The sequence below is a fragment of the Dunckerocampus dactyliophorus genome, chromosome 3 (assembly GCF_027744805.1).
Source record: "Dunckerocampus dactyliophorus isolate RoL2022-P2 chromosome 3, RoL_Ddac_1.1, whole genome shotgun sequence".
Classification (NCBI taxonomy): Eukaryota; Metazoa; Chordata; class Actinopteri; order Syngnathiformes; family Syngnathidae; genus Dunckerocampus; species Dunckerocampus dactyliophorus.
In genome coordinates this window covers 35,423,473-35,432,951 of record NC_072821.1, presented here as the reverse complement: position 1 = coordinate 35,432,951, position 9,479 = coordinate 35,423,473, and positions in this window count along the sequence as shown.

Sequence of the window (9,479 nt, the reverse complement as noted above, 5' to 3'; positions counted from 1 at the left end):
TCCCTCATATCGGCCCGATAATTATCATTCAACCATAATTCAAATATGAGCGGTTTCAGAGCAACATGAGCAATAAAAGTGACTCATGTTCCACATCGATTAGTTCCAGCTCTCACAACAATCTGGATGTTGCAGTCGCTGTTGTTCACAACAACAACCGAAGCTGAATAGCTCGTCAGAAAGTTGTTTTGGTGGAGGAGTGCCCCGGGCGAAGAGCTATAAATCAATCAAGGCGTCGTCAGAAGCTGAAGCATAATTCAAGTTCAACACTTGCACAACTAATGACATGCTACCTGGTTTCCTTTTTGAATTTAGCTAGCGGTAGCAGGGGTGAGAAAATGAACTAGTTAACGCAGGCAAGTACCTGTGGGTCCCGATACAGTAAAAACGTCACTCACTCAAATTGTGTGAAATGCACACTGTGGGCCTGACAGCAGCAAAAGTGGCAGAAGATAAGCGACCATGTTTGGTCACTCAAGAGGGTGCTGACAATGGACACCGTATTATGAGGCAGTAGAATCGCCATGAAATTATCCTCCCATCCATTTCTTCACTTATCCTTCATTGGATTGTGGGGGAACTGGAGCCTATCCCAGCTGACTTTGGGTGAGAGGCAGGGTACACCCACACACGGCTCATATCGCCAGTTTGCAATCTACAATTCGCCTACGAACGTTAGTGCTGTGAAAAAATGAGTTGAATGATCGGTTGTTAGAAAATTCGTCGTTTATGGCAGCACTACTTCACATGCATGTTTTTGGGATGCGGGGGGAAACTGGAAACCAGGACAAAACCCACGCAAGCCCGGGCTGAACATGCCGGAACGGAGCTCCGAACACAGACCTCCCGGCTGTGGGGAACACGATGAGGCCGTGACACCACAGACACACAATGAAATGTATCCTCAGATCCAGTCATCCCTTTTCTACACCATTTTTATTTTATTTAGAGAAGCTTTTTACAGTGACGGAGGGCAAAAAGTTTGTCATCTCGGTGTCTGAGAGTGAGCTTAAAGATGAAAGAGGGTACGATAGACTGAAGAAAGCACTCCAGTCGCACCACAGGATAATCTGTTAGGATCATCTCGAAGCGCCATCTGACAAAGAACTACAGCGTAAAGCGCTGATGATATCACGGACAGGTGACGGAGCTGACTTCCGGTTCCTGTTTCCATGTAATAGCAGGCTAATAGGACGCTAACAAGGAAGGGTGTTTTGTGATAAAAATACATAGAGAACGCGGTGTATTAACATGACAAGATGTGCGCCATATTGTACGCTAACTGGAAAATGTACGTGAACCGAGGCCAAATTGTGCTGTAAATTGTTGATCTTAACCAAAAAAACACGCTAACCAGGACAGACGCTAACCGAGGTTCCGCTGCATATCAGTGTGGAAGCATTTATTTCGATACCTGCTTAGTCCGTGTGGTGCAGTTACATTGCGTGTTAATCAGGGTGACCAAACGTCCTGTTCTTCCAGGACATTTCATGTTTTCACATCTTTTCCTGGCCGCCCTGTTTTTTTTTTTAAATAATGAAAATGTCTTGGTTTTCATTATTTTTGACAGGACCATTAAATTGACCAGCATTAGCGCCGTCTGCTGCATGTGGCTAAAGATGTCGATCTTTTCTTGAAGTAATATCTTTACGACGTGCACCTATGGATAAATCTAGGGTTTGATGCTGCCGATTCCGATACCGATCATCCAAGAATGAGATGGGCCTTTACTGATACCGATCACGTGGATTAAACGCTTTTCAATTTATTTATGATAAGTGCTCTTGGCCAGGGCTGTCATTAATTCCAAGGGCCTCTGGCAAATAGGTCATTATTTTAAAAACATTACTTTTGGGCTGATAAGTTGTTGGTTTTTTTTGCCTTAATTAGTCTGAAATAATTTTTGTACTAATTGACAAAAACCTTCATTTAATTTGATGCATGTTTTGGAGCAATAAAAATACATGGGAAATAGATTGTTCAATAATTAATTTTTTTCTTCAAGATAACGAAATGAACAGAATGAAATAAAACAAATAAATGTCTATTAAATAGAAATATGTCCTGCTTAACTTAAAAGAGAATAAATTCCATGTCCATGACAATAAACCCATTCTGTTCTTCTATTGTTCAATTCTAAGCATCTTTAACAACAGCCAGCGGTTCTGATATAGTTCTGGTTCTGGTATACTGCCATCAGGGATTTAACTGCACGCACTTGTTCCTCACGCAAGCGTTCCTGAATGTAGCGTAATTAGAGTACCCTGCTGGCAATCAAAAGCTGCTTCTGTTTCCCTGCTGTGCGGCCATTCGCACAACAGCGCATAAATGGGAACTTAGCTGCGGTGAAACACCAATTTTGTACGACCATTCACGAAGCGCAAAGCCGTCTCAGTAAAACTGAGGGAAATATAGCGCCGCATTCGCTGTAATTATTATCATTTTTGCATGCTTGAAGCTTGTAATTCAGGTCCTCTGCTGTGACCCAGACAGAGCTGCATTTCCAGTTGTTGCTTGTTGCGTTGCTTGTTGCTTGTTGCGCTCCACAAGCAAAATGTAGACGAGTCTGAGGGGGTCTCAGGCGACTGGGACTCCTGCCAGTGTTGTGTGCTAGTGATGTCTCTATCTTTGTCTGCTACTGTGTAACGTTGGCCATCTCAGATCATCAGAGAGCTGTAGCGTTTCATCCAGCAGCCGGTGTTGGGAATACAAAATCACTAATGTATTCCGTCTATTGCTGCGGCAAAACACAACAATCAATAATGTTAATCAACCTAAAAGTGCTAAAAAAGAAAGAAGTATCAGTAAGCGTATACAAGTAGCATTACCAGAGCGACACCGCACAGACCTCCATCAAGGCCAAACAATCCTTATTTGGATAAGCACCACATTTAAGTCTTTTATCTCCAAATGAAGCAATTAGTATTCATGCATTATTCACCACTAAAGCAGCAGATTTCAAGTGGGAGGAACACCTCTCCCAGGGGGTGTCAGAAGTTCAGGGTAAGTTCAGCAGCTCAAGAAAAATAAAGGAAGATAAAAATCAAATCCAAGCTACTGTATATGAAAGAGGAGATGGATTCTCTTCTGGTTCCTCCTCTGAGAGAGAGAGAGAGTCTGGGGTGAGCAGAACATTAAGAAAGTAATTGAACTTCTGTTTTTGTCACCTTGTCCAGATGATGCTCCGAAACAGTGATGGGAAACCTGACTCCTTTTACTGACTCCTCTTCTTATGAGTCGCTCACCGAAGTCAAGCAGGTACTCGATTCATTTGAGTCACTCGTCACAAAGCACATGCGGAAAACCCCTCCCCCCTTTGGTTTGCAACTGACTCAGTGACACTCTAGTCTTTGTCAACAACCTGTGAGTCAGGAAAACTCACGTCTGCATCCAACACCCATGAGTCAGTGAAACTAGAGTTTTTGTTGAGCACCCGTGAGTCAGTGAAACTTAAATCTTCTTCCAGCCCCCAAGAGTCAGTGAAACTCGAATCTTCATTGAGCACCCGTGAGTCAGTGAATTTCAAGTCTTTGTTGAGCACCCGTAAAGTGAAACTTGAGTCTTCTTCCAGCACCTTTGAGTCAGTGAAACCCTCGTCTTTGTTGGGCAGCCGTGAGTCAGTGAATTTCAAGTCTTCATCGAGCACCCATAAGTGAAAATTGAGTCTTCTTCCAGCACCCAGGAGATAGTGAAACTCGAGTCATTGTTGAGTACTCGGGAGTCAGTGAAACTTGAGCTTTTTCCAGCCCCCAGGAGATAGTGAAATTCGAGTCTGTGTTGAGAACTTGTGAGTCAGTGAAACTTGACTCTTCTTCCAGCACCCACGAGTTAGTGAAACTCAAGTCTTTGTTGAGCACTCGTGAGTCAGTGAAACTTGAGTCTTCTTACAGCACCCAGGAGCTAGTGAAACTCGAGTCTTTGTTGAGCATTCGTGAGTCAGTGAAACTTGAGTTTTCGTCCAGCACCCATGAGTTAGTGAAACTCGAGTCTTTGTTGAGCACTCGTGAGTCAGTGACACTCGAGTCTTCTTCCAGCACCCAGGAGATAGTGAAACTCGAGTCTTTGTTGAGCACCCGCGAGTAAGTGAATCTCTAGTCTTTGTCGAGCACCATTGAGTCAGTGAAATGAAGGTTTCATTGAACACTGGTGAAGCAGCTCGGGCAGGAAGGGTAAAGGAGAGTTGATCTGAGGCAAGGAGCAGATGTGTTACTTTTTCCACGAGGTTGATACTTTAGACAAATGCAGTTAGAGTAACACTTGCACAATTCAAGACATGTTACCTGCTTTCCTTTATTCATTTAGCTAGCCATAGCAGGGGTGAGGAGTGAACAAGTTTATGAAGACGAGTACCTGTAGGTACCAAATACTCACAGATTGTGAACGATTCGTTCATGACTCACATGGCTACTTCTCTGCCATGGTGTATTATTTGTAAGCAAGTGTTAGCTAGTAGCAGCGGGAGCACACTCATTGGCAAGTTTATTCACAGTGGTGTTTTTTTAAAGGAATTGAACATGTTATATATTTTTAAATTAATGTTCTACAGTGGGGGGATAATTATTTCATCCCCTGCTGATTTTGTAAGCTTATGAATGTATCAGTATATCAACAACAACAACAACAAAAAAACATTTAGCAAAAGTTACAAAATAAAAAAAAATCAATTAGTATTTGATTGAGGGTTATGTAACTATTTGATCCCCAACCAACCAGCAAGAATTATGACTGGAGATGCACAAAGTCTTTTTTTCAAACTAATACTGATAATATTGTGCTTCTCAAGATCGATATGATACAGATAACTAATAACTTTTTTATATCTACTTTTTTAAATTTAGATTTTAGTTATTATTTTTTTTTTTTTACCCCTGTCCTGTCCAGCCTTTAAAGCAGATAGAATTGTACATCTAAATGTCGTCAAGTGCTCAACAGATTTACTCTGCCAGGGAGAAGTGTGATATACAATTCCCCTGTTATACAGAATTTATTTGACTTAGATGCTTGTTATTAAGCAAATTTGGAGCGACCGGTCCGGAGCAGGAGGGGACAGAGAAGAACAGAAAACAAAAAGGGGGGGGGGGGGGGGGGATAAATACATGTCTGTGACGACTATAAAGACGAACAAGGACTTAAGGACAAAGGACAAAATAATATCAACAACCACAATGATAATTCTGCATTGAAACAGTCACACATAATAGTAGTCATGAAATGATGAACTATGATAGTGATCACAATGACAATACTGCATTGAGACAATCAGACATAATAGCAGTCATGAAATGATGAACTATGATAGTGATACTATGAACTATGATTAAATTTAGATTTTAACTGTAGTTTGTGCACACCTGGAGGTAAGAAGGATTGGAACAAATTAGGATTTGACCAACTGTACCTGTTGATTAGTCCTAATCAAATATCATGACATTACTACTACCACATCACTACTATCAGGAGAAGCAGAGTATAGAGCGGAGGGAGCCACCTGGCATGGCCCCACAAGGTGCACTGTATTCGGGCACACACGAGTAGCCGGTGTGATGCCTTGGAGGTCTCTGGCAAACCTTTTTCAAACAACGTGGCACAACAAGCCCCAGGAGTGGTAGCAATGTGGCGTTTCAGGTGGCAATAAGGTTTTTTTGTGTTATTTTTTTTGTGTCTTATTTCCTTTATTGTCTTTTATTGTCTTTTATTGTCTTTATGTCTTCCTCTGAAAGTGAATGTTTGTTTACATGTGAGCTCAGGGGACGTTACGACAGGCAGAAATTACCCACACAGTATGGGTAAATTTCGCCTTATTGGAGCGTTATTTCAAATTATCGGTTCTGACCCATGGAGAGTACACATGAAGCACATAAGATTCTCTTCAGCAAGATGCTTGGTGCACAAAGGCATTTTTTTATGGCACCAAAATAGACTCCATAAATTACTTTATTATTTGAAGAGGATTTATCAGGATTTGTTATCTGGCTCACTCTTTCCCTTCACTGAAGACTTCCTGGGTTTCCTCCCCTAAGTCTTCAGGATATCTTTATTTTTTATTAAAACTAACAAAAGGCTTACCAAAACACACAGCCACCTACAAGAATTATTATGAACTTTATTAACTTCCGCCTCATACGGAACCCTTGGCCGATAGCACTCATGTACATGCACTCATGCACTCAAATACATTGAAAAATGTATAGTTAACATGGGAGTAACCATACGTTTTAATAACAATTCCATTCCTATCACGACTCGTGGTTGCTGATACGGTTCAAGGACGATATTGGTTGATTTAGAACGATTCGATCAGAAATGATTCAGTAACTTTAAATCGAGTCAGTAACTTTTTAGACAAAAATGCAACCAGTGTGACTGTGAAGTACTGTAAATACCTGGATACTGGACCGTGCAGGTGAAGTTTCCTAGATTCCCGTTGTTTTTTTGTAAGGGAATCAGGTAGAAGTGATTAATAATGCTGACAAACTTAAGAAAAAATGATCAATGAGTACAAAAAAACGAATATACTTGGGAAACAGTTAGGCACCAAAAACAATCACAATCACCAATATATGAGTGTGAATGTATCAATGAGAGGAATTAACTTAAAGTACTCAAAGTACTTGTATTCATTTACTTGACCCATCCAATATGGAGGCGACGTTGCCATATCGCAGCAGTGGACAAACCCACAATGGCATCCATCTGTTTATGTTCCTAAATATGTGTTTTGACCTGGACACGCCGCACTGGATGATGACGTCACGAAGCGTCACTGCTACTAAACCGTAAAGTACTGTCCAGAGCGCACAAAACGTCCTTACTTTGCATGCTGTCCCCAAACATGTCACTTAAAAGGAGTATCGAATAAGGCCAGATGAGCTAAATATGAATACTGAATAAAGTGAATGAACTGACCAAAAGAGGAAGAAGCGAATCAACTGTATTTCACAGGTCAACTGCAACTCCCATGACCACCACATACCCGGAAGACAATGACGGCATCGACTGTAACGTTTTGACTGATTACCTTTTAAACGAAGTTAGACTGATATAGAAGAATTCCTAAATGGAAACTGAGAACCCAGATCTGCACTAATTACGTATGTGGGGTGCACGTGTGGCGCACGACACACACGCGCAGTCCGCAAGTGCGACGTACAAAAAAATTGACATTTTGCCTAAACCTGACACCAGCAAAACGTGCAAAAGACACACATTGGCCGTACGGATGACGCACCGAGTGCGTAAGTTTGTCTTGCAGCCTGCGTTTCTTGCCTGTCTTGCACGTAGACCGACTGGTTGTGACCGAGGCTTTAGGGTTAAGCCTTTTTCTTTCGGCATTCTCTCCTGATTTTGGACAAGTAGTGCAGCTGTAAGATAATATACACGCCTTTTCTTTTCTGCAGTGAGAGCTTCTTCTCTGGGGTTCAACATCTTGCAGGTTTCGTAGGGGTTCAGGAACTTTTTAGGGCAGATCTGAAGTTTGCCACACATGAATGATTCAGACAAGACTTGGGAGAATACGATGAGGTCAGATGGGACCAAAATTGATCTCTTTAGAGTTGTCGTGCGTGGAGGCAGGTCAGTTCTGAATATGACTCTGACAACACCTTCCCTACTGTCAAGCACGGAGCTGGAAACACTCTGCTTTGGGGCTGTTTCTCTGTTCAGGGTACAATAAGACTTCACATTACCGAATGGCCGATGAATGATGAATGCTGCCGCGCACCGTAGAATCTTGGATGAGAACCTCCTGGCCTCAGTTAGAACTCTGAAGATGGTCACTGTACTCGTTCACGCGTTTGCCGTCAGGGTTCAGTTCCCACTCACATGCCAATGATAGTAATAAATAATGCAGCATAGTGCATGTTGCGCGGAGATGAATTATTATGTTGCCAGACGCAATGTCAAAAATTCACTGACTCTGCATTGCAATTTAAATTAGCTTTAAAACTTTTAATAAATATTGCTTTTGTACGACTACGTTTGAGTTCATCTTTAGCTTAGAGTAGTGGAGGGCCCTGCTATTTTATCTTCCCTGAGGGAAGGCTCCCTTTGAAAACCCCTACATTCAGGAACACGTTGAAAAATGCAATACAGAACGAGTGAAAGAAAGTCCAAGTCTTTGCTTCACACCAAAATATCATGGCTTCTTTTTATGCCTAATGCCTCACCTCCTTAAAGTCAAACTAACATTACGAGGACGTTTTCCTAGGTTTCTAGTAGGGGTGCACGATACGAGGGAATTAGGACGTCATACCGATAAATCCGATAACATTAAAAATAGTTATAAAATAATTTAAAAAAAACGCTCCAATGGGGGAGATTACCCGAACTGTGCTGGTGAGCAAATCAAGAGCAAGAGCAACGGCCTGTCATCACTTCCCCTGAGCTCGCTTGTAAACAAACATTCATTGTCTGAGGAAGACATGTACCAAATCACACCGGATGCTGGAGCGTGTGCCCGAATACAGTGCACCTTGCTGGGCCACGCCGAGTGGCTCCTCCCGTTCTATACTCTGGTTCTCCTGATAGTATTGATGTGGTAGTAGTAATGTCATGATATTTGATTAGGACTAATCAACAGGTACAGTTGGTCAAATCCTAATTTGTTCCAGTCCTCCTTACCTCCAGGTGTGCACACACTACAGTTAAATCTAAATTTAAAAAAGTAGATATAAAAAAAGTTATCAGTTATCTGTACCATATCAGCCTTGAGAAGCATAGTCATCAGTATCGGTTTATTGTGCATCTCTTGTTTCTAATACAACCATAACCATATTTGTGAGAGGAGCACTGACTTGGGGTCAGCAAACACCAGGAGTTCTCCTTTCTGTCTTCCAAACCTGCGGCTCTCCACACGACCATCCATCACCCAACAGTCTACAGGCCAAAATCTTGTCATTGTCCTGGAAATTTATGTTTCCAAACATTCTGGTCCAGGCAAAGGTTTGCTGGAATAAAAGAATTATGTGTGGTTTGCGTTGATATGAAAACATCCATCCATGCATATCCTGTATCACTCCTCCCCCGCTGGGGACACGGGTGAGCTGGAGCCTATCCCAGCTGACTTCAAGCGAGAGGCACATATAGACAAACAACCATTCGCACTCACATTCACACCGAAGGCCAATTTTACAACCTCCAATGAACCAAGCATGCATGTTTTTGGGGAAGTACCTGGAGCAAACCCACACTCACATGGAAAACATGCAAACGCCACACAGAGATGTTCAAAGGAGATTCGAGCCCTCAATGTCTTGACCTAAGCAGCCTTGGCGTGGAAATCAAGCTCTCAAACTGACAACTTTGATAACTGATCCTTCATTTATTCCATTTAATTTATCAGAGTAAATAAAAACACACCCACTTGAATGAATCATTTTCATCGTCAAAGTGGTGCAATCGCAGTTGTGGCAAACACAACGGTGCTGATTGTTTGGTAAGAAAATTTCACATTGGTAACAGCATTTGTCTTATCACTGGAA